This window comes from Octodon degus, unplaced genomic scaffold (assembly GCF_000260255.1).
Source record: "Octodon degus isolate 3935 unplaced genomic scaffold, OctDeg1.0 scaffold00041, whole genome shotgun sequence".
Classification (NCBI taxonomy): domain Eukaryota; kingdom Metazoa; phylum Chordata; class Mammalia; order Rodentia; family Octodontidae; genus Octodon; species Octodon degus.
The window spans coordinates 13,870,274-13,893,659 of NW_004524617.1; the positions used below are offsets into that span (position 1 = coordinate 13,870,274).

Consider the following 23,386-nt stretch of genomic DNA (forward strand, 5'->3'; position numbering starts at 1 on the left):
ACTCCGCCCCCTCTCCGGACACCGCCCTCTCTTCTGGACGCCCGTGTGAACCTGGGGGCGTGAGCTGGAAAGAGCGATGAGTTACGTGGGGAGGTTTTCCAGCAGCGCCCTCTAGCGCCACCTTGAGGACAGTCTTCCCGGAAACCCGACTTGGGTGTTGCGCGTCCCGCAGTGACCTTTGGAGAAAGAAAAGGGGAATCCCCTCCAAGCCCCAGCCTCAGACTCGTGACTATGCTGTTTGCTCCCTGTCAGTCAGGGAGGCAAACGCAGTGGACTCGATCTTAGGCCATGGGCGGAGGTTTGGAGCAGCCATTCTCAAAGCGTGGTCCCAGGCCCCCTGGGAGTTCCAGGGTCACTTGGCTTTTTTACTCATGCTGGAATTTTCCAAGGCCAGCGACAGGGCGGGACTGAAGAAGTGTGTGCTTGCCTGTTGTGTTTCCTAGGATTTCCTAAAGCAAGGTTTTGGATTCCTCAATCATCTCTTTCCCTTATACTTATTATTAGAATTGAAATGTTTTTTTTCTTACTTTGTTTTCCTTTTTACTCTCAGCGTCCCCGTGGAAAATCTGTGCTTCTGGTGGAGATCCCTTCTAACTACTCATCTAGACTGAAGGTCAGATTTTGTCAAATGATCTCCCTTTGCTCATTTAAATAATTTAATTCACTGCAGAATTCTTGAAGGACTTGTTTCCCTGTTTGTAAGGGTTTTGTGGTTGTTTGTCTTTTTGAGACTGTTTCATTATGCAGTGCAGGCTGGCCTTGAACTCACTTTGTAGCCCAGGCTGGCCTTGAACTGGTGGCAACCCTCCTGCCTCAGCCTCCTGATTACTTTGACTTTTAATTTTGAAATAATTATATAACTAAAACAGTTTCTTCTTGTTTACTGCATTTCCAGAAGATTTTTTTCCCAGAAGTTTTGAAGGTACATATTCTACAGCTTCAATAATTTTTAAATGTCCTGAGATCTGAGTGTTCCAGAAAAGTTGAATTAAGAGTTTGGCTATTTCTGGATTGTTTCAGCTGGAACCAGTATTCAAGCCTCCTAGGAACCACTGCTTTCACAGCCCACTATTTTTCCGGACAAAGCTGCATTTTTATCTATGAGCCAGAGGATGATTTGCACAGGAAAAGTAGGGATAAAAGGGGCCCATGGCAGAGTTCTCAGCCTGAGAATGAGGGATTTGTGACCCAGTGACTGCTCCCACCAGTCAGAAGGCACTCTGCCTAAGCAGACGGTTTCTGTAGAGAAAAGTGCGTTCTCTTACTCCTCCCGCCTCTGGGGAGGCACTGTGGGAGTATATGAAATGGCTTTTGCAGAGGTGTTTAATACTGGGGCTGGGGAGATAGCTCAGTAGAATAAGCACTTGCCTGGCAAGCGCAGGGTCCTGAGTTCAAACCCTGGTATTGCAAAAAATAAAAAATAAAAAAATAAAACTAATATTGCCAGACATGGTGGCACACACCTGTAATCCCAATGTTTGGGAGACTGAGGCAGGAGGATCAACGTTGAGTTCCAGTTCAGCCTCGGCTACAAGGTGAGTTCAAGGCCAGCCTGAACTGCATAGTGAGACCCTGTCTCAAAAAACCAAGAAGCAAAAATAAAAACCACCGATCCTTGTCTGCCCGAATTATGGAAAGCTGCTTTCCTGACTCCTGGAGCTGTGGCTTGTGATGAGTGCAGACACCCCCCTGGCTCCACCTGGAACCCGGAACACACACGCCCCTGGCTCCACCTGGAACCCGGAACACTTTCTCGCATGCTGACTGGGCACAAAAGGAAATCTTCGCTGTTAGGCACTCGTGATAGCTGCCTAGCTGAAGCAGAAGCAAAGCCGTGTCCTATTTGGGTTAGGCTTTTAAAACTGTGTACCTAGGATTTGGAAAAATCGTATGGGCCAATAGGGCAACAGGTCAAGGATTTATTGAGACCTGGAGGGTGCAACTGAGAAGGAACTGCGGTGGCCAAGGCAAGAGCAGGAACAGGGGAAGGCAGGAGGAAGGAGGGGGCTGAGGCCTGGTGGCCTGTTGTTCTGTGCAGGGTGAGACAGGAGGTCACAGAATTTCGAGACAGTCAGGAGTACAGAAAAGTGAAGGTACTGACCCACTGCTGGTGAGCTGTGGGTGACTGGCTCCAAGCCATGCGGGGAGAGGTGATTTTATTTGTTTATTTTTTGGTGGCACCAAGGACTGAACTCCAGGCCTTTGCACTGAGCTACATCCCCAGTGCTTTTTGAAATAATAATAATAATAATAATAATAATATTTTTTTTTTGAAGCAAAGGCTCACTAAGTGGCTCAATTGCTCAGACTGGGCTGAAAACTGAGATCCTCTGGTTTAGCCTTCCAGAGTGTTGAGATTACGGGTGTGTATCACCGTGTCTGGCTGAGGCTGGGGTTTGTATGTATGCATGTATGTATGTATGTATGTATGTGTGCGTACATTTTTGTAGTGTAGGCTGGCCTCAAACTCAGGTGATCCTCCTGCCTCAGCCTCCTGAGTGCTAGGGGTGCCACCATGCCCTGCCTGAGGTTAGGGTTTTTGTGAGGGGTTAAAGATATGATAAGTGTGTGGTGGTATCTCACATAGTTTTGTTTCTTCATGACTAATGATTTAATTTTTCATGTTCTTAGTTGCCATCCATATATTTTCTTTGTTAAAGTACTTAAATATTTTGTTTACTTTTGCATTGTGTTGAGTGTTTTTTTTCTTATTGCTTATGATCCCTTGCTCTGGAGAGCTGTATACATAGTGTAGATATAAAACTTTATGATATTAAAAACAGGTTCTATTGAATGTAGCTATCTCAAGTGTGTTTTTCAGCATGTTGTGTTCATCATTCAGGAATGCCCGCATTATAACTGAAGTTGTACATCAACCTTGCATGCGGGCTGGGTCATTTACCTTGACCTCATTGAACGCTTTTTCTCACCAGCAGAAAGGCTTATTTTTCTCTTGTGTTGTTGTTTAAGACAGGGTTTCTGTAGTCCAGATGGACCTAAGCTTGCTTATGTAGCCTCGGCTGGCCTCAAAGTCATGGCAATCCTTCCTGCCTCAGCCTCCCGAGTGCTGGGATAACAGCAGTGCGCCGCCATGCCTGGCTTACCTCGTGGTGTTTTGTTCAGGGTTAGTGAATTATCTTATGACTGCTGAGTATGAGCTGGGCAGGATTGCTTTGGGGTACATTTGCTGCTGAGGGCTCTGATCCTTTTATTGCCAAGAGCTAACCACTACATGACTGCATTCATTGTCTTGTTTGAGTCTTATAGTTTCTGTTTTGTGGTGCTGGGCATTGAACATAGGGCCACACAAGTACTAAGCAAACACTTAACCAGTGAGCTACTTTTCCAGTATTTCTTTTTTTTAATTTTGAGACAAGGTCTTGGTAAATTGCTTAAGTTGACCACTACCTTGTGATCTTCCTCCCTCAGCCTCCCGAGTAGCTGGACTTGCAGGTATGCAGCTTTACATCCTGCTGTTAGCTTGCTCTTTTCAGTTTAGAAAACCTGAGACTCACAGGGGTTACAAAACTGTCAAAGCTAGGAAGTGGTAGAGCTATGAATATTTATAATTTAAGATTGGTGGGATTATTTTTTTGAGAAGGGATCTTGATATGTAGCTCAAACTCACAGCAGTTCTCCTGCTTCTGCTTCCAGAGTGCTGGGATTATAGGCATGCGCCACTACACCTGGTTTAGGATTGGTGGTGTTAGCCCAGGGGCCATCGCTGTCCACCTTGGGCATTTGTTCTTTCAGTGTTCCACAAAAGTTGGGGTCACAAAGCTTCCTTATAATGTTTCCCGGGGCTGGAGAGATGGCTCAGTGGTCTAAAGCACCTACTTGAAACAAGCTTGGCAAAGCACAGGGACCTCAGTTCGATCCTCCAGCACCACATGCCAGTCAGCCCCACCCCCTGGTGGGCTGAGCTGGCCACACACACACACACACACAATAAATAAATGTAATAAATAAAAATAAATAAATAAATAAAAATGTTTCCCTTGGGCCGTACTGCCCGAGTCACTTGAATCAGGCTGTCCTTTACCTTGTCCTCCTCTGTATTATGCATCTATTGCTGCATACCACGTCACCGTGGTTTAGTGATTGCACACTGCTACTGTGAGCTCCATGGGTCAGGAGTCCAGGCCTGGCTGAGTTAGTTTCTGCTCAGGTGTCAGCTGGCCTTGTGGTCCTGTGCAGCCATGGGCCTCCAGGTGCGCAAGCTGTTGATGCTGGTGGAAATCAGTTTCTGAATGAGGATGTTGGCTTTCTGCTGATTGTTGGCTGGAGGTGGCCTGCCTGTGGTGAGACATGGCCTTGTCCAGTACTGTAGAGCTGTTTCTGAAGCTAGGTGAGGTGGTGCACACCTGTAATCCTGGCACTTGGGAGGCTGAGGCAGGATGAAGAGGAGGATGGCTGTGAGTTGAAGGCCAGCCCAGACTATGTACTGAGTTCAAGGCCAGCTTGAACTATATAGTGAGATCCTGTCTGAAAAACCAACCAAACAAAACATATAATGGTTCATAACAGGGAGTTTGTATCTGTTAGAAAGATAAAGCCTTTTATAATTTTTCATTGTAGCAGAAAACAATTTATCACTTTAACCATTTTTGCTTTGTTCTGAGACAGGGTCTTGCTATATAGTATGGGCTGGGTTTGAATTCACAGGGATCTTCCTGCCTCAGTCTCCTGGGTTCTGGGATTCGAGGTATGTATCACTACATCTGGCCTCAAAATATGCAGTTTAAACCCCCTTTAATGTGATCAATCTCCTCCTAACTGCACCCCTTCCTCGTGCAGTGTCTTAAACCAAGACTGACATCCAGCAGTCTGTCCAGGCAGCAAGACTTCTAATTCCTCACAGACACTTAAGAAATCTGAAAAGGGCAGTCAGCCATCCTTAGGCCCCTCAACTGTCAGTGCTTTGAATCTGGGTTCGGTGGTTACTGACTAGGATCATAGGAAGTAATTGTGTGTTCGTGCTCAAAGTATGAGATCCCTGCACCTCTCCCTGTGGCCTCTGGGTCCAGGCAACAGATTTGAAAGGTCACCATGCAGCCTACCATTCTTTGTACCATTTGCAAGCTGACAATTAAGCATTAACAGAAACCAGAAAAACAGAATACTTCAAACAAGGAAATGCAAAAGAGTAAACTTATCCAAGAATTCTGTCTTAGTTACTTTCTTGTTGCTGAGACACAGCACCCAACACCCACAGTTCTAAGGAGAAGTTTATTTTGGCTCACAGTTTGTAGAGGTTTCGGTCCCTAGTACTTTAGCTCCAAGGCAAGGTGCGAGGGCAGAAGGGCATAGCAGAGGAGAAACAGTCTATGGCGTGGCAGCAGGAAGCACACAGGGATCAAGGAGGAGGAGGGAGATGCACCCTTGCAGGCCACGCCCCCATGACCCACCCCTTCCCACCAGGCTTCAGGTCGCAACAGCACACTTAGCTATAAACTCATCAGTGGATGAACCCACTAATGAGTATCAGGCCGCATGAGCCAATCACCTCCCAGGAGCCCCACCCATGATTGCCTGAGGGTTATTTGGAGACCATCTAGTTAGAAACCTTAACACAGCCACTGTCTGGACTGAGGAGTGAGGAGTATCTCTGTGTTCTGACTGCAGTGTGAGCAAATGAGACCTCCAATTCGAGTTTTTTGAGGCATCTCCACACTGATTTCCATAGTTACTGCTGCAGTCTGCACTCCCACCAACAATGGAGAAGGGTTCCTTTTTTCCACACAATCTTTCCAGCATTTGTTATTGGTTGATTTCTTCATGATAGCCATTTTTTTTGGGGTGAGATGGAATCTCAGTGTTGTTTATTTTTATTTTTTTTCAGTGTTGTTTTGATTAGCATCTCTAGAATGACGAATGATGAACATTTTTTCATATATTTATTTTCTGTTTGTATTTCTTTATCTGACAAATGTGTACTCATCTCAGATGTCCATTTTTGGATTGGTTCTTAAATTTGGGAGGTCTGTTTTTCTTTTTTGAGTTCTTTATATGTTCTTTATAGTAATGCTTTTGCTTTTTTGCTGTTATGATATTTTAATTAGTATACAATATTGCTATACATGTATTTAAATTGTTAAAGCAGGACTTTAACAATAATGTTCTGGATTTGCAGTTTTACTTAAAAGGTTTTTTTTTACTTAGCTTAGTAATGCATTTTATTTTTTTCATAATTTTATTGAGAAACAAATAGCAATGACACAGTTTCAAATCAAATTGGTAGGACAGTTTCAATAATTAACACATTGCATACATTCTTCCTAGTGGTTAATTGCTGTACAAGATGCAGACATGATATCCTATTTGCAAACACCATTAGAACAAATCCCTCTATTCATTAAGAGAATGTAACTATATATCTATCCTAGCCACTTTGAATACACAGATACAAAATGGACATTCATCTGTATCCCCTTTTTTGTTAAGTTCCATTATTTGAATATTATAGGTGTGTAAACTCAGCAAAATATTCTAAAAGAGTCCAGTAGCCCATAATAGTATTGGGTCTTCCACTTGACTGGCAATGTCAGAAATTGTTGACCTGAGTCCCCTACAGCTCAACATAACAGCCTGGCTTTACTTCTTATACTTCTTTTTTATACTTTTCTGCTGGATGGTTAAGACCAAGGTAAAGCAGGAACTATGCAACAAGAGTTGTAGCTTTTGGGTCTGAGAAGGTCAGTGAAATGCCCTCAGGATTTATCCTGAGATCCTGTACCTCAGATTGTAGAACCTTTGTCAGTGTCAGCCATGTGGATGAGTCACAGCCATTGCTTGGCCAATGTGCTCACTGTGAAAGCCTGAGAGAATGTTTTCTCTCCATGTGACTCTCCTTAGGCACACTCTACATCATCGATCACTTTCCTCTTTGGCCCTATAATCTCCCTGATCAGAAAATTTGGGACACTACCGAGTTACATGATGTTACAGTACAAGTTCTCATATGTCCTGAGTCTTAATTGACCTTGGAAGGCTAGGGCCAAAAAGTTGGCTTTCCTTGCAGCCCTCCTTTTTCTCTAATTTGGTCTGCAAACTTTGGTTGTTAACCACCCAGAAGACAAGCTTATTGTTATTACCATACAACTTAGGTTGTTAAGCTTAACCTTACTCTCTGTCTGAATATCAAACATCTTAGACATAATATGGAACAGGTATTTTTCATCAAGTATTGACATGTTGAACTTTAAGTCCCTACAGAATATGATAACAAAAATTAAAAAATTAGAATGTATTTTAAAAATAGGCATAAAGAATTATATACTTCTCATGTTTACATGTAAGTCCAAAATGCTTTTGCTTTTTTAAATGTATGTGGTACAAGGCCTCACTACACAGCTTGGACTTATAGTGATCCTCCTATTTTCAACCTCCCCAGTGCTGGGATTACAGGTGTATGCCACCACACTGGGTCTCTGTGGCTGGTTCTGCATGCCTGGAGCTGGGGTGGCATGTGTTGCCAGGGATTGAACCCCAGCCCCTGCACTTGCCTAAGCAAGCGCTTAGTCCACTGAGCTATCTCACCAGCTCTTATAGGAATGTTCAGAAAAAAATGGCGCAGGGTCTGGGGGTTCAATCCCTGGGCTGCTGTGCTGGCCCTTATCCCGGGGCAGGCTGAGATGGCAACTGAGACTGGGTGTGGTGGCGAACGCCTGTAATCTCAGCTCTTGGGAGGCTGTAAACACTACAAGTCCAATCTAGTAGTGAGACCCTGAACACCCTGTGTAGGAGACTCTTCCAGGACCTTGTCTCGGTCCAAGAAGCCAATATTTGTAATCCCAAAGTTACGTTATTGGAATCCCATCAAATTGATTCCAATCTACCACTTACAATGCAACCCATGGTGAAAATAAAAACACTAAATTATATTTTCAATCATTGGGGAGTCAAGGGGCTCTAAGTCCAGCCATGAAGATGGCTTTCTGGAACCAAAAGAGTAACCCAGGGTCTCACTCAGTTTTATTTAGTGGTGGAGTGCTTGAGGAGGATTGACTGAGAATTGTGGGAAGGAGACTACTATGAGCTGAGCTAGGTGGGTGGCCTAAATTTACCTCTGCCATATGCAGAGAGAGTAATCTGCATTATATAGTATCTAATGTTTTGGTAAGTCTGGTGCTTCCACTTTTTTTTTTTTTTTTTTTTCATGCTTCAGCTTTGATGTAGCCTTTCAAGCCCCAGGAAGTCATGGCCTCTGTCTTGAGGCTTGATCCCAGCTGGTGGTGCGGAGCATTAGCTCTACCATCCTGTCTCGACCCGGCTCACATTAAAGAGCAGCAGGCGTAGGTTACCAGGGAAACACGCAGGCCACCTTCAGAGACTATCAGCAGCACCTTAGCTAGACCAATACACATTGCTTAAGGCTAATTGAAGTATAAACAGAAGTCCTAGCCAGCTCTGTACACAACAATACAAGGAAATGGGGTCAGGCTCCATAAAAATGGAGACAGACGCTCTTCTTTCCAGGAGAGCTGCTCAGGTGGTCCTCCACAACCCTGTAGACTCTTCCCTAAAATACAGAAAAAAAGGAATGCTTTTTCTGAGGAACAGCAAGAAAACATTTTTTCCCCACATTTTGGATTATCTTTTCACTTTGTTGGTGGTTTCTCTTGCTGTGCAAAAGCTTTTTAATAAAATGAGATCTCAGTTTTTGATTCTTTGTGATAGTTTCTGTGTGATTGGGGTTTTATTTATAAAGTGTTTGTCTACACCAGTGTCTTCAAGATTTCTACCTACTTCGTTTTCTAGTAGATTGAGTGTTTCTGTTTTTAGTGTGTAGATCTTTGATCCATTTCAAATTTAGTTTAGTACATGGTGATAGACATGGGTCTTGTTTTAGTCTTCAGTATGTGGTGAGGCAGTTTTTCCAGCACCACTTATTAAAGCAGCTCTTTCTTTCAGTGAAAGTGTTTGGTGCCTTTGTTTAAGATAATGTGGCTGAGCATGTCTGAAGTCGTTTCTACAACTTCTAATCTGTTCCATTGATTTTCAGGTCTGTTTTATTTGCCAGTAGCACACTGTTTGAATCACCATAGCTCTATAGTATAATTTCAGATCAAGGATGGTAATGCTCCCTGCCTTGCCTTTGTTGCCCAGAAATGCCTTTGCTATTCTAGGTCTCTTCTGGTTCCAAATGAATTTTAAGATTGTTTTCTCTAATTCTGTGAGATATGCTATTGGAATTTTAATTGAAATTGCATTAAATCTGTGTAATGGTTTTGGAAGTATGGCCATTTTCACTGTATTGGTTCTTCCTACCCAAAAGCAAAGGTATCTTTCCATTTTCTGATAGCCTCTTCAATTTTTTTTTGATACAGGGTCTTGGTGCATAGTGTAGGCTGGCCTCCAACTTCCAGCAATCCTCCTGTCTCAGCCTCCCAAGTGCTGGGATCAGATCATAGCCATGTGTCACCACCCACACCTGGCTACAGATGTGATTTTATTTAGCACTCCCCCATACTAGGGATTGAGCCTAGAGCTTTCACACTGAGCTACATCCCCAGCCCTTTAAACAGTATGCTTTATTTCGAGACAGGGTATGGGTGAGTCACTACATTGTCTAGCCCAGGTTTGAATTTGCAGCCTTTTTCCCTCAACTTCCCTGAATATTGGGATTATAGGTATCCATCACCATGCCTAGCTTTAATTAGTTTTAAATTTGATGTGTTGTTACTTATTTTTTGACATATGGAAAACTTTCTTATCTAGATTCTTTTTTTTGAGGTAACATCTCTCTGTGTAGTTTAGGCTGTGCTTGAACTCACTATGTAACCCAGACTGGCCTTGAACAAGTGGCAATCTTCCTGTTTCAGTCTCCCAAGAAGCTGGCCTGTGTCAGTACTCCTGGATTTGCAGTGATTCTTGTTGATGCTTGCCAACCACAGAGACTGCTCCAGTGGGCACACAATGAGGACTCCTCAGGCCAGGGAGATAGCTCAGTAGAATAAGCGCTTGCCTGACAAGCGCAGAGGCCTCCTCACGGACACTGGTACTCAGTGGTGTGATTCCTACTGTACTTAGCTTAGAGCAACTTGTCTACCTGGCTAGGTGTCAAGTGAGCAAGGTCTAATCCGGAGCACATAACCTAGCAGAACTTACTTACATCTTTTTCTTCCTTGAAAAGTAGAACTCAGCCAGGCTGGGTTTATATGGTGGTACATGCCTATAAACCCAGCACTCAGCAAGCTGAGGCAAGTGGATCACCAAGAATTCGAGGTCAGCTTGGGCTACATAGTGAGTTCAAGGCCAACCTAAACTACATGGTGAGACCTTGTCTCAAGAAAAAAACGAAAGATCCAAGGAGATACTCAGTGGCACAAGTGTCTGCCTGGCAAGTGCAAGGTCCTAAGTGTGATTCCTGGTTAAAAAGAAAGAAAAGAAAAAGACAAAAAAGAAAAATGTCTAGGTTGGGTTAGGGATATAGTAGTTGGGTAACAGTGTCTGCCTAGCACACACAAGGCTCTGGGTCTGGTTCCAGGCATCAAAAGGAAAAATATTTAGGTTCACATTGTTTTTATTTCCAACCGTTAAAGGCACCACTCTCCTATTTCTGGTTTGCACAGGGGTGGGGTAGGGGGTGGAGTACTGAAGATTAAACCGGAAGCCTTTGTGCTAAGCTACACTGTCAGCCCTTTTTAAAAATCTTCAGACAGGGTCTTGCTAAATCACTAAGCTAGCTGCCTAGGCTGGGCTGGAAGTCGTGCAACACCACATCTGGCTTCTTTTGTTTTTGACATGGCTTCAGAAACTAGGTACTGAGAGGAAGCTTGGAAAATTATTGTCTGCTATCCTGTCCAGACATGAAGCTGGATTTAGAAGTGATATAAATGTGTAATTTTCAGCCCCCATTTGGTATTACTGAAAAATACCTATAAAAAGGAAAGCTCACTGTGGAGCCAAGGCTGGCCATGAACTCACAGCAGTCCACCTGCCTCCGCCTCCAGAGTGCCGGGTTCATAGGCATGCACCATCATGCCTGGCTAGATTTCTTTTTTCAGTTTTAAAGATTGAATCCAGCACCTTTGAGCACATCCCAGACCTTTTTCATTTTGAAACAGGGTCTACTTGGATTGAAAATAGCTTCTCAAGGATTCAAGGTTAAAAATTCCTATTGATGGATTAAAGAGCTTAAGTGAAGAGCACGCTGCCTATACACAATGGAGTGTATCTCTGCCATAAAGAAGGATAACTTTGAGTCATTTGCAGGACACCATACTGCTCAGTGAAATAAATCATAGAAGGTTAAATGTTGGGCCCAGGGAAATAGCTCAGTAGAAAAAGCGCTTACCTGGCAAGCACAGGGTTCTGAGTTCAATCCCCAGTACTGAAAAAAAAGAAGATTAAATGTTACATGGTTTCTTTTATATGAGAAGCTCAAAATGTAAATAATTCAAAGATCAAAATAGAGACAAGGCTGGTGAGATAGCTCAGCAGACTAAGCACCTGCTTTGGCACACTCAGGGACTAAGGTTCCATCCCTGGTCTCATATGCGACACAAGCCATGCCCGAGTCCGGATGTGGTGGCACACACCTGTAATCCCAGCACTGGGGAGGCTGAAAACAGGAGGATTACTACAAGTCCAAGCTGCATAGTGAGACCCTGTTCCAAATACATAAATGGAGAAAAAAAAAGACTATAGGAAACAGGAGGGGATTAGACCTTTTGCAGATGGGAAAGGGATTAAGGGATGCAGTGGGAGGAGGAGACAGGAAAGAAAGACTAAGATGCCATATGTGTATGCACCAGCTCCCCATGAGGAATGAATCTATTACATATTACAAACATGTACTAAAATAAGTAAACATTACTATTGATGGATGATTAGTTTGCTTCTTTTTTTTCCATTTCAAACAATGCTGTTATGAACATTCTTGTGTATGTGCCTCATTCTGGAGCAAGACTTAACTGGGTATTTATCTAGGCCTGGAGAACCAGATCCCAGGGTCCGCATGTGCTGGACTTCATGAACTAGTGTCCATTTACTCTCTAAAGTAATTATACCAATTTCCAATCTGCACTGGCAGCTGAACTGGATAAGTGGATGGATTGATTTTATAGTGGTGAGGATTGAAACCAGGATAAGCACCGCACCACTGAGCTGTGCCACTAGCTCTGGAATAAGAATTCAATTTTTTTTTTTTTTTGCGGTAACCAGGGATTGAACTCAGGACCCTGTGCTTGCCAGGCAAGTGCTTATTCTACTGAGCTGTCTCCTTGGACTCAAGAATTCTTTTTGAACTCTGGACCTCAAGCTTGTCAGGCAAATGCTGCACTGCTGAGCTGCATCCCTAGCTTTGGAATGAGAATTCTTACTGTTCTCTCTCCTCACCAACAGCTGGTGTGAAACAGTATTTTACTGGGGCTTAAATTTGACTAATGATATGTTGATCTTTTTGGCTTTTTGTTTGTTTTATACTGGGGGTCGAGTCTAAAATGACTTACATCCCCAGCCCTTCTTATGTTTTTATTTTGAGACAGTATCTGTCTTAGTTGCTTTTCACTCATTGCTGGGACAAAATACCCAACACCCCAAATGAAGGAAGGAAAGGTTTATTTAGCTCACAGTTAGTGGAGGTTTCAGTCTATACTCGCTGGCTCCAAGGCAAATGACAGCGGTTCATGGTGGCAGAAAACAAGGAAGAGCAGAGGAGGAGCAGCAGCTGCGGTGGTGTCTATCAAGCCTCTCTCTTCTTTCTATGCTAGCTGACTGTGAAGACCAGTGTGAAGACAGAAGATAGGACTTCTCCAAGGAAGAGGAGCGGGCGCAGAAGCCTTCCTTAACTCCTTTATATATAGGCTTTTTGTGCTGAGTCATTCTGGGGCGTGCCCTGTCTTGACCCAGGGTGGGACCAATTGCACCTCAGGGCCCCACTCCCAGAACTGCTAGAGCTGATTCAGCCAAGTTAATACAATGTGTCAACTACTACAGTACCTCATTAAGTAGATAAATTGTGTAGGCTGGGCTGAAGTTTGCAATCCTCCTGACTCAGCCTCTCATAGTAGGTGTGCCACCACAGTAGGTGTCTTTCTTCAGTGAAATGCCAGTTCATGGCTTTTGTCCATGTTTGTCCTTTCTGTTTCTTCATTTCATTTCATTTCATTTCATTTCATTTCATTTCATTTCATTTCATTTCATTTCATTTCATTTCTTTGTTTCTTTTCTTTCTGTGGTGCTGGAGATGGAATCCAGGGCCCCCTGTGTCTGAGGCAAGCACCCACCCTGGAGATATACCCCAGCTCTGTCAATCCTTTTTTTTGTTTTTTGGCACAAGGAATTGAACTCAGGACTTCGTGCTTGTGAGGCAGGTGCTGTGCCATTGAGCAGTATCTGTGCCGCTGAGCTATATCTCTGGCCCCTATCAATCCATTTTTAAAGAAGACTTTGTTTTGGATACAGGCAAATTCAGAGTTTTCATGGAAAATTTCTTCTTTTGCAGTGTTTGTGCCTTTTAATCTTTGTGGTGGTTTTGAGTTCAGAGAACTTTTTTTATGAAATGACTATCATAAATACAGCTTTCTTTGTGTAATATTTATCAGCTATGTCTTTTTCACCTAATTTTTCCTTTTAGCCTTACAGTGTCCTGGGTCTCTGATGGAGGAAAGGAAGGACAACTCTGGTTGCAGACCGGAAATGCCCTGCAGCCCTTACCTGCTACTTTCTTGCCCAGGTAAGAATGATACATAAGCACAGGTCTGGCCCATCAATGAGACAGACAGATTCACCTGAAAGCACCCAATGAAGTAGCAGTAAGAAGTTTAGAATCTATTTTTCTCAAAGTACAGTGGAAAAAATGGAAATACAGTTTCTTTATTTGCTCATTTGAGACAGAGAAGATTCCTAGGTTAGGAAAATGTAAATGCAAATGTAGGGTCTTTTTTTGCTTTTGTCTCTTTTTGCTTCTTATTTGAAACATGGTTTCAGTATGTAGTTCGAATGAAGATGGCTTTCCGGAACAAAGAGGCTGACCCAGGGCCTCACCTGGTTTTTATCCAGTGGGGGAGTGCCTTGAGGAGGATTGACTGAGAACTGTGGGAAGTAGGTGACTTCTGTGAGCTGAGCTAGGTGGGTGGCCTACATTTACCTCCGCCATATGCAGAGACGATATACAGAGAGAGTAATCTGCATTATACTATTATGCCATTGAGATAGCATCTAATGTTTTGGGGGGTCTGGTGCTTCAGCTTTGATGTAGTCTTTCAAGCCTCAGGAAGTCATAGCCTCTATCTCGAGGCTGGATACCAGCTGGTGGTGCGGAGCATTACCTCATCATCCTGTCTCAACCTGGCTCACATTAAAGAATAGCAGGTATAGGTTACCAGGGAAACATGCATGCCACTTTCAAAGACTATCACCAGCACCTCAGCTAGACCAATGCACATTGTTTAAGGCCAATTGAGGGATAAACAGAATTCCTAGCCAGCTCTGTGCATAACAATATGAGGAAATAGGGTCAGGCTCAGTCAAAATGGAGACAGATGCTCTTCTTTCCAGGAGAGCTGCTCAGGTGGTCTTCCACACCTGGCAAGCACAAGGGCCTGAGTTCAATCCCCAGTTCTGCCAAAAAAAAGCTAGAGTTTTAGCATGCTGGTGCATGCCTGTAATCTCAGCACTCAGGAGGCTGAGGCAGGAGGATCACCATAGTTTGAGGCCAGCCTGGACTACATAGTGAATTTAGGGCCAGTCTGTACTACATAGCAAGATGCTGTCTCAAACAAAGAAACAAAAGAAAGAAAGAAACAAATGAACATAGAACTAAAAATCAAATCAAATCAATGAATCTAGATTTTTTTATTCTATTGAGAAATAGCAATGAGACCATTTCAAAACAGGTTAGTAGGACAGTTATGATAATTAATACATTGCATATTGTTGTCTTTGTAGTAGTTATTCATAGCACGAGATGCAGACATGATATCTTGTCTAAACACTCTTAGTTCAAAACTTTCTTCTCATTGAACTATCTGCATATACAAAGTAGTTAGCATGAATCTAGATTTTTAATGTGATAAGAAAGTCTATTGGTGGGGGGAAATCACTTAGGCTGCCTCTGTGGTGTCCCCTGATTCTAGCAGTGGTCACTTTAAAGGGAGGCTGGGGTGGGACACAGTAGATGGGGTACCACTGTAGCTATTTGGACGCCACCATTCCTTGCCACGTGGACTTTTGGGAAAGTTACTTGATGTTCCTAATCCATGATTTCCTAATCTACAAAATGGAAATAATGGGGTCTAGACAGTCCATGGGGCCTTGAGGTGGTCTCCCTTTCAGATCTGCTTTCTGTGGTAGAACCGCTGCTGAGATGCAGATTTTGGTACAAACCCTGGGGAGGAAGGGCATCTGCTCCAGGCTGAACCCTTGGACACTCTAAAAAATGTAAAGACCAAGATCCAGGCTTAAGGGAGGAATTTCTCCTGCTTGGTAAAGGCTGGTGTTTGCTGGTAAGAACTGGAAGATGGATGCACTTTGTCTGATTACAACATTCAAAAGGAGTCTACCTTTCATCTTATGTTGAGGCTCCCTGGTGGCTCTAAGGAAAGGAAGAATTCTTACACTAGTCTGAGGAAGAAGAGCAAGCAGAAGAGAAAGAAGTTTACGGTGGCTGTCCTGAAATACTCTAAGGAGGATGAAAATGGCAACAATTGTCTTCTTTGTTGGGAGTGTCCTTTAAATGCATGTAGTACTGGAGTTTTGTTGTTTTTGTCTTGTTTTGAGACAGGGTCTTACTATGCATGCCAGGCTGGCCTTGAGCTCAGTATGTATACCAAGCTGGTCTTCAACTTGCTGCAATCTTCCTACCTCAGCCTCCCAAGGCCTAGGATTACAGGCGTGCGCCACTATGCCTGGTCAAGTGCTGGAGTTTTTATGGCTAGGCACTTTGGCAGACATTATTGTGGCAAGTGTTGTCGCATTTACTGCTTCCACAAACCAGAAGACTTGTAATTATATATGAGTCAATAAAAACTTAAGCCAAAACAAGATGGAAATAATGGAAATATTGACTTCCTGTGGGTTCTGTGAGGATTAAATAAGATCATCGAGCAGTAAGTGTGCAATAAACAGTACTATTTCTAGTACTAGTCCTTTATTTGTTCAACATATCTTTATTATGTGTTTTCAACATATTGGGCACTGCGCTAAGTATTGAACATATGGCAGCTATCACTGCTGCAATTTGTTCTATGATTATGATTATGATTAATTATTATTATTACTATGATGGTGATGATGATGATGATGATGATGATGGAGACAGGGTCCAGGAGGTATTAAACTCATTATATAGCCCAGGCTTGCCTTGTACTTGCAGTGCTTCTCCTGCCTCAGCCTCCCTAGCAGTGCAACCACAGGTATGTGCCATCATGCTGCTTTTATCCTTATTATTAAGGATGTATCAGGCACTGTGCAAGGTAGTGGAGCCACAGCAATAAATAAGACAGAACCTTCAAGACTCTGGGTAGACTTTTTGGTTCTACTAACAGGACTCTCTTCTGTATTATGAGTTCTTTGGACCTCTTTGTCACAGTCTTTTCCTTGGACAGGGGTGAAGATCAGTGGTAGAGCACTTGCTTAGCATGCATGAGGCCTTAGATTAAATCCTTAGCACCAAAAGCAAAACCAACAAAAACCAACAAGCAAGCAAAAAATATTTTTTGTTAATGAAAGAGATCTCCATCAGATGCTTTTCTGCTCTGTGCCAGGTTCTGGCTGCTTGAAAGGCAGAAGGAGGGCCATCAAGACACAGCTTTTGCCCTGTGTGGGCAGGTTTAGAATGAGCCACTTGTGATGGGAGATTTTGGCCTTTTCTTTGCAAAATAACCTTGGGTACTGGACAGAAAGTGCACGGAAGTACTGAGGTAGGGCTTGTCTAGCACAGGTAAGGCCCTGGCTTTGGTCCCTAGGACTGTGAGAGAAATGAACAAAAATAAAACAAGAGTGAAGTGCCAGCAGAATTTGTTTTTTCCATGACAGGAGGAAAAAGAATAGAAGCAATGTAGAGCAAAACCATCCACCTGGTTTTGATGCTGGGTCCAGGAGACAGCAAGAGCCTTGTCTTTTCCCTGTGCCCAGGGAGAAGAGGGAACTCACAAGAGTTTGCTCTGGGTGAGGTGGGCCAGAGGGAAAAAGAGGACCTGCATGTGTCAGCCTCATGTTGTCTCTCTAGAGTAAGAAACTAAAAGAGGAAGTAAAATTTGAAAGGTACAATAAATATAGTGAAAGGGAGAGAAACTTTCAAAAGGAAAGAACTGGGATGAGGGAAAGGAGGAAAGAAAGTAAGATGGAAGGCAAAAATATATATACAAGATAGCTAAGATAATTATACTACTAATTTTTATTTAAAAGAACATTTAATGCTTAATTCTGTTTTGCCAAATTTTCCTTTTTTTTTTTTGTACCAGGGATCAAACTCGGGACCTTGCACTTGCCAGGCAGGCACTTATGCTGCTGAGCTATATCCCTGACCATGTTTTGATCAATTTTGGATGCCTGTATCTGGTAATCTGAACATTTGCTTTGAAGATAAGAAGATGCAATATAATATTCATTGTTGGTTTCTTATCATCTTGATTTGAAATTCTGTATAATTTTTAATGTTTTTAAAGTTTTTATTCTCTTTTTAAAAAAGAACAGGGCCGGGGAGATGGCTCAGTAGAATAAGTGCTTGCCTGGCAAGCACAAGGGCCTGAGTTCAATCCCTGGTTCTGCCATAAAAAAAAAATAAAAAAGAACAAATACTCATAAAAAATGAAGAATTAAAAAAAAACCTTGGAAATGTAGCCCTGGGTTCAATTCCCCAGTACTGAAACAAATGTTTGTAATATTATTGGAGTTCCAAAATAAGCACTTCAAATTATTAGAGAAATAGTGTAAGGCAAACAAGATTAAGTGGTAATTGTCAGTTAGGGACTTAACAAAAAGCAACTTAGAGAAAGTAAAAAGTAATAATCATTACAAGAGTCAGGAAATGCCTTAAGGTTGTATTCATACCTCGAAAATGTATGAATGGATGTTGAGACCCCATGAAGCAGGATGGAGGAAGAAACCAGAAAGTTCAGTTTCTCCAGTCTGTAAAATTGGCCGGGAAGCCCCTCTGTGACAGGGACTATTTCATTCACTCTTTGTGTGTGTGTGCGTGTGCGTGTATGTGTGTGTGTGTGTGTGTGTGCAGGGTCTCACATGCAGCTCGGACTCGGAGTGCTCCTCCTATTTTTGCCCTTCTCAGCGCTGGGATCACAGGCGCACGCCACCACACCAGGACTTGGTCCCTGGCTCAGTGTGCCTGGGGGCAGGGCCAGCATGGCATGTGGTGCCAGTAATCGAATCCCAGCCCCTGTGCTTGCTGAGGTAGGTGCTTAGTCTGCTGAGCTATCTTGCTGGCCCACATTCACTCTTTTTTTTTTTTTTCAGAACCGGGGTTTGAACTCAGGCCCTTGCACTTGCCAGGGAAGCGCTTATTTCACTGAGCCATCTCCTCGCCACCCCCATTCACTCTTTATCTGTCTATTATCTAGTAGCATTGAGGATTGAACCCAGGATCATTGTCAGTTCTTTTGAAATGTCTCACCGATTAAAAATATTCCAGGTCCTTCTTGCTCTGTGCAAAGAATTGGACAGACAAACCGAAAATGATGCCAAAGGTTTGTTTGGGATGAAGGTATAAGGGAAAAACTGACTCTGCAAAGTGAACTTGGATCAAACAAAGAGAAAAGAATGAAAACAAAAATAAAAGCGCACTCAAGACACAGAGCAGGCTACTTGGAGGAGTCAAGATAGTGAGCTTCTCCTGCCATCTGTGCCCTTATATGTTGTCCACATCTGGTTGGAGCCTGAGAGAGGTTCCATGTATGGGTTCTAGGGAATGATTTGGTGGAGCCTTGGGAATTATTTGGCACCATCTTGGATTCTTGTAATTGGTAGCTTCTGGCTATTTCCCCAGCCAGTTTTGCCATACCCTATCTCCTGTGTTAGGACCTCATACATACAAGCAAGCATTCTACCATCGAGCTACATCCTGATTCAGGCTCTGGTAGCTAGGATTTCTCAGCCTCAGTAGGCATGTTTCAAAATGGCACATGGAAGAGATGGTGTGGGAACTGTTTACTAAGGGACACAGTTCATGTTAACAGATAGGAAATTCCCTCAGGAAGGTGTGGCAGGGGTCAGAGCCATCCTCAGGGCAGGAGGTTACCTGCCCCAGAGCATGAAAATCACTTCTCTGTTGGTTAGAAAACTCACTTCCGCTGAGGACACAAAGCACAAGATTCCTCTGGGTTGGTGGTGATGTTGACACAGCCACCAAAAGATGGCCTCCTGGACCATGGACACAATGATACCTGCCTTGAATTAAAGGGACACAGTTTAATTAGTCAGGCATCTAGCATGTGGTAATGTGAGACTGAAGAACAAATAAAACATTTTTATTCAGGTTTTTGAAAAATTTTCTTAGCTTCTTCTGAAGGGTTATGGACCTAGAAAATTCCATTTGAGTCATTCTGTTTCTTTTTCTTAAAGGGAAGAACTTGCTTAAGTGTCACCTCTTCTCTGTGGCTTGAGGACCATATTCTACCCTCCTTATCAAGCCCCCTCCCATTCTCTCTCTCTCTCTCTCTCTCTCTCTCTCTCTCTCTCTCCCTCTCCTTTCTGACAGAGGCCCACTCTGTAGTTCAGGCTGATCTCAAACTCATGATGATCCTCCTACCTCACTCTCTGGAGTGCTGGGACTACATGCACCACCATGTCCAGCCCTGGTGAATTCCTAGGTAAGGAATTCCTGGATGTTAGGAAAATTCCCTGTTTTGTCTTTGTTTTGTTTGTATTTACCTGCTGAATGGTCCTTTTAATCTTTTAAAATTGTGAGGCATAACACAGAAATGCATGAAGCACAAAGAACTTAGCAACATGTTCTAAATTATGCAAATGCTTAAGAAGCAAGACTTTTCACATATAAAATAGATTTCTGCCTTAAAACATTAGCAGCTCCACTCACTGGGCACAGCCTCCCACACCACGGTGCCAAGAGCTGCCAGCTGCTAGGATTATAGATATGCACCACCACACCCAGTGCTAAGTGGCTTCCCTGTTGGCTGAGCTTAGTCAGTAGGTGATCTTTATGGCTAACACGTGGCCCTTACAGAAAGCACTAATAGAAGATATATTCCAAAACCTACACTATATTTTTTTTTTATTCTGGCTTTCAACTGAATTAGTATCTTGTGGGCTTTGAACTATTTTCTGCCAAACATCTCAGCTCTGTTCAGATCATTAATTGGGTCTGTACATGTCAGTCAAAACTGAATTGTGTTTAGGGGAAAATACTTTTTATTGTTTTCTCTTTTCCCTCCCAAATTCATTCAGGGATCCTTTTGTATTATGCATTTAATTCAGGAAATAAGCTAACTGCTTTTGAGACATGGTCTCCCTATGTAGTCCAGGCTGGCCATGAGCTCACTATATAGGCTAGGCTGGTCTTGAACTCACAGCAATCCTCCTGCCTCAGCCTCCTGAGTGCTGGGATTATAGATGTGTGCCACCACTCCTAGCAGGAAATAAACTAATTTTTTCAATGGAGGAAAGGTTTATTTAGCTCACAGTTCATGGAGATTTTAGTCCATAGTTGGCTAGTTCCAAGGCATGGTGGCATGGCAGAGGGGGAACAGCAAAAGCAACAGGGGACCTTAAGAGAGTTTTTGTGCCCCTTTTGTAATTTATCCAGGCTAGCTGGACTAGGGTGGTGCTGAAGCAATCAGTGATTTACTAATCCTACACCTTAAATGCAGCATTACACATTGTGGATCCAGCCACCTCTGAAGAAGCTCCATCTAAGACAACATGAGACTTTGGGGAGGACATCTAGACACAGACCATAACACTTGGGCACCCAGAAAATAATGTTAAGCATCAAAGTGTTGTTTCCTGGGCACAAGAACCGAACAAAAGGTGGGCTAGTTTGTAGACTGTGGGATCTAGATGCTTCTGGATTTCAACAGTTCTGGAGGCTACATTATGAATTCTATTCTTCTCCTCCTCCTTCTTCCTCTTTTTCATTTTTCTTTTTCTTTTTTCTCCTTCCTCCTTTTCCATCTTTCTTTTTTTTTTGTGCCGAATGCCTTCAAGGCATGACTGGCTGTCTTGTGTTGTGGGGATCGAACCACAGCAACCTGAGCCTGACTGCTTTGTTGAAGCAGCCACTTAAAGAACTGAGCTAAGGGGCAGGCCCCCCTTTTCCATCTTTCTTATTTCTTCCTCCATGTCTTACTTACGTCCTCATGCCTTCTAAGTACCTCACTGGGGCCTCTAAGATGATGTAGGGAAAATGCTAAATGTTAGATATGTCAAATTCATATTCTTTGGAGTTGAAAGAACAACAGAGGTTAAGAGTAGGAAAAACATTGTAGATAAAAATGTATGTGGAATGGGAATTGGGACTAGGAATAGCTCCTGAAAGATAGGGAGAGTCAAGAATGGGTTGCCTAGCAATAAGCTGATTTTAAAAAGTAGTTTTCTCTATGAAATCAGCTTTGGTTATATTTCTTTCTTTTTTTTTTTTTTTCGGAACCGGTGATTGAACTAGGCCCTTGCACTTGCCAGGGAAGTGCTTATTCCACTGAGCCATCTCCCCAGCCCCTCAGCTTTGGTTAATTTTTTTTTAAAGTTGATGAGAGTTTACCCAGAACATTCTCTACCAAAAGCAGATATCCAAAATCATATATGGTTCGAAAATCATATATGATTTGGAGCCCAAGGAAAGACGGCTACTAGATATTTTTTATTCAGTACAAGATTGAACTGATGATGTATTCTTAGGTTTTGTTATTTGATTTTATTGTAGTAATAATGACATCAGTAGTATTAGATTTATTTATTGGTTTTGTGAGAGATGTTCTTGCTATGTAGTTCAAAATGGCCTCAGACTTCTGGTAATCTTTCTGCTTCAGCCTCAGCAAATGTGCTTCATCCCTGTTTCCTATTATCAATTGAAGGAGACTTGATGGCACAAAAATTATAAGCTGGCTTTACAAATTACATCATATATGTAATCTGAAAAATTCCCTTGAATTTTATTTTCCCCCAAAATTCAAGTAAAATCAAGAACAAAAATATTATGATTCAATACTGCATTTATTCAGACCCAGTCCTAGCCCAGGCCTGATGAGTGTGTGGGAGAGCATCTGGCTACCCTGCGCCAGCAGGACCTATTGGTTCCAGCCCAGGCGAAGCGTGGGTGAGACCCTCTTCCACCCCCTTGGAACTCTCCCACCACTCTGCAGCACCTCCCCTACCCCACCTGCCAGTAGGAATTTTTGCCATGTTCCAGGAACCCCCAGACCCAGTCCTAGCCCAGGCCCAGTGAGTGTGTGGGAGAGATTCTGGCTACCCTGTGCTGGTGTGACCTATAGGTACCAGTCCAGGCTCAGGATGGTTGACACCCTCTTCACACTCTTGGGACGACCCCCATCACTCTGGAGTACCCCCACATACTGCACCCACAGAGTAGGAACTTCTCTCCCGTGCCAGGAACCCCCAGATCCAGTCCTAGTCCAGACCCGGTTGAGTTTGTGGGAGAGCTGCCTCTACCCCCTACTCCACCTTGTCCTCTCCAGACTCAGCTCAGTCCTACCATATAGGCCTGGGGTGAAACAATTCAGCAGCAATCCCTGCAGAGAGTGTAGGGGACAGAACCACACAGCTAGTCCAGGAGCAGAACATCTTGCCAGAGGGGCACAACAGGTTCACCCACAAGGGCAGCAGCAGGAAGGAGCTGAGCACAGCAGCCAGACCCAAGCCAGGCACAGCTGGGTAAATCCAAAATTTGTAGAACTGCACCTGAACTTCAGTAGGTGCTAAGGCTATAACTGCAACAAATATCTACAACAAAGGTCAGAAGACAGTGCTACACAAAATGACAACAAGAAGGAACAAAATGCAATCTTAGAATGCAAGCCCACCCATAACAAGTGCAGAGGACAATAACACAGAACAAATTGGGAATCACACAGCTGAAAACAATGAATCAATGGCTTCTGAAATAAAGAAACAACTGCAGAAAGTTATAGAGGAACTCAGATTGGAAATGAAAAAAGAAATCCCTGAATTAATAACATCTGCAGTAAAGAATCAAATGCAGAAACATATGGAGGAAACCCAGTACCTACGCAGAACAAGTGTAGAGGACACTAGCTCAGCTCAAATGTATGAATTAATAGTGTCAATAGTAAATAAGCAACAGCAGAAAGTCATAGAGGAACTCAGAGCTGAATTCTTTTCTACTAGCTCAGCTCAAATGTACAAATTAAAAGCGTCGATAGTATAAAAGCAACAGCAGAAAGATATAGAAGAAATCAGAGAGAAACTCTTTTCCGAAATAAAAAAAGAA

The 23,386-nt window shown here is 43.1% G+C and overlaps 1 long non-coding RNA gene across 2 annotated transcripts; it reads left to right on the forward strand.

The window, feature by feature from the left end:
• Positions 1–13: 13 nt before the first annotated feature.
• LOC111816812 lies at positions 14–17,446 on the forward strand. 2 transcript variants are annotated; one of them, XR_002821142.1, is made up of 4 exons: positions 14–459; positions 551–613; positions 13,583–13,681; positions 17,412–17,446. It is a non-coding gene; the product is annotated as an uncharacterized LOC111816812 (long non-coding RNA). The 2 variants fall into 2 exon arrangements; XR_002821143.1 differs by lacking the exon at positions 17,412–17,446 and adding an exon at positions 15,528–15,871.
• The last annotated feature ends 5,940 nt before the right edge of the window (positions 17,447–23,386 follow it).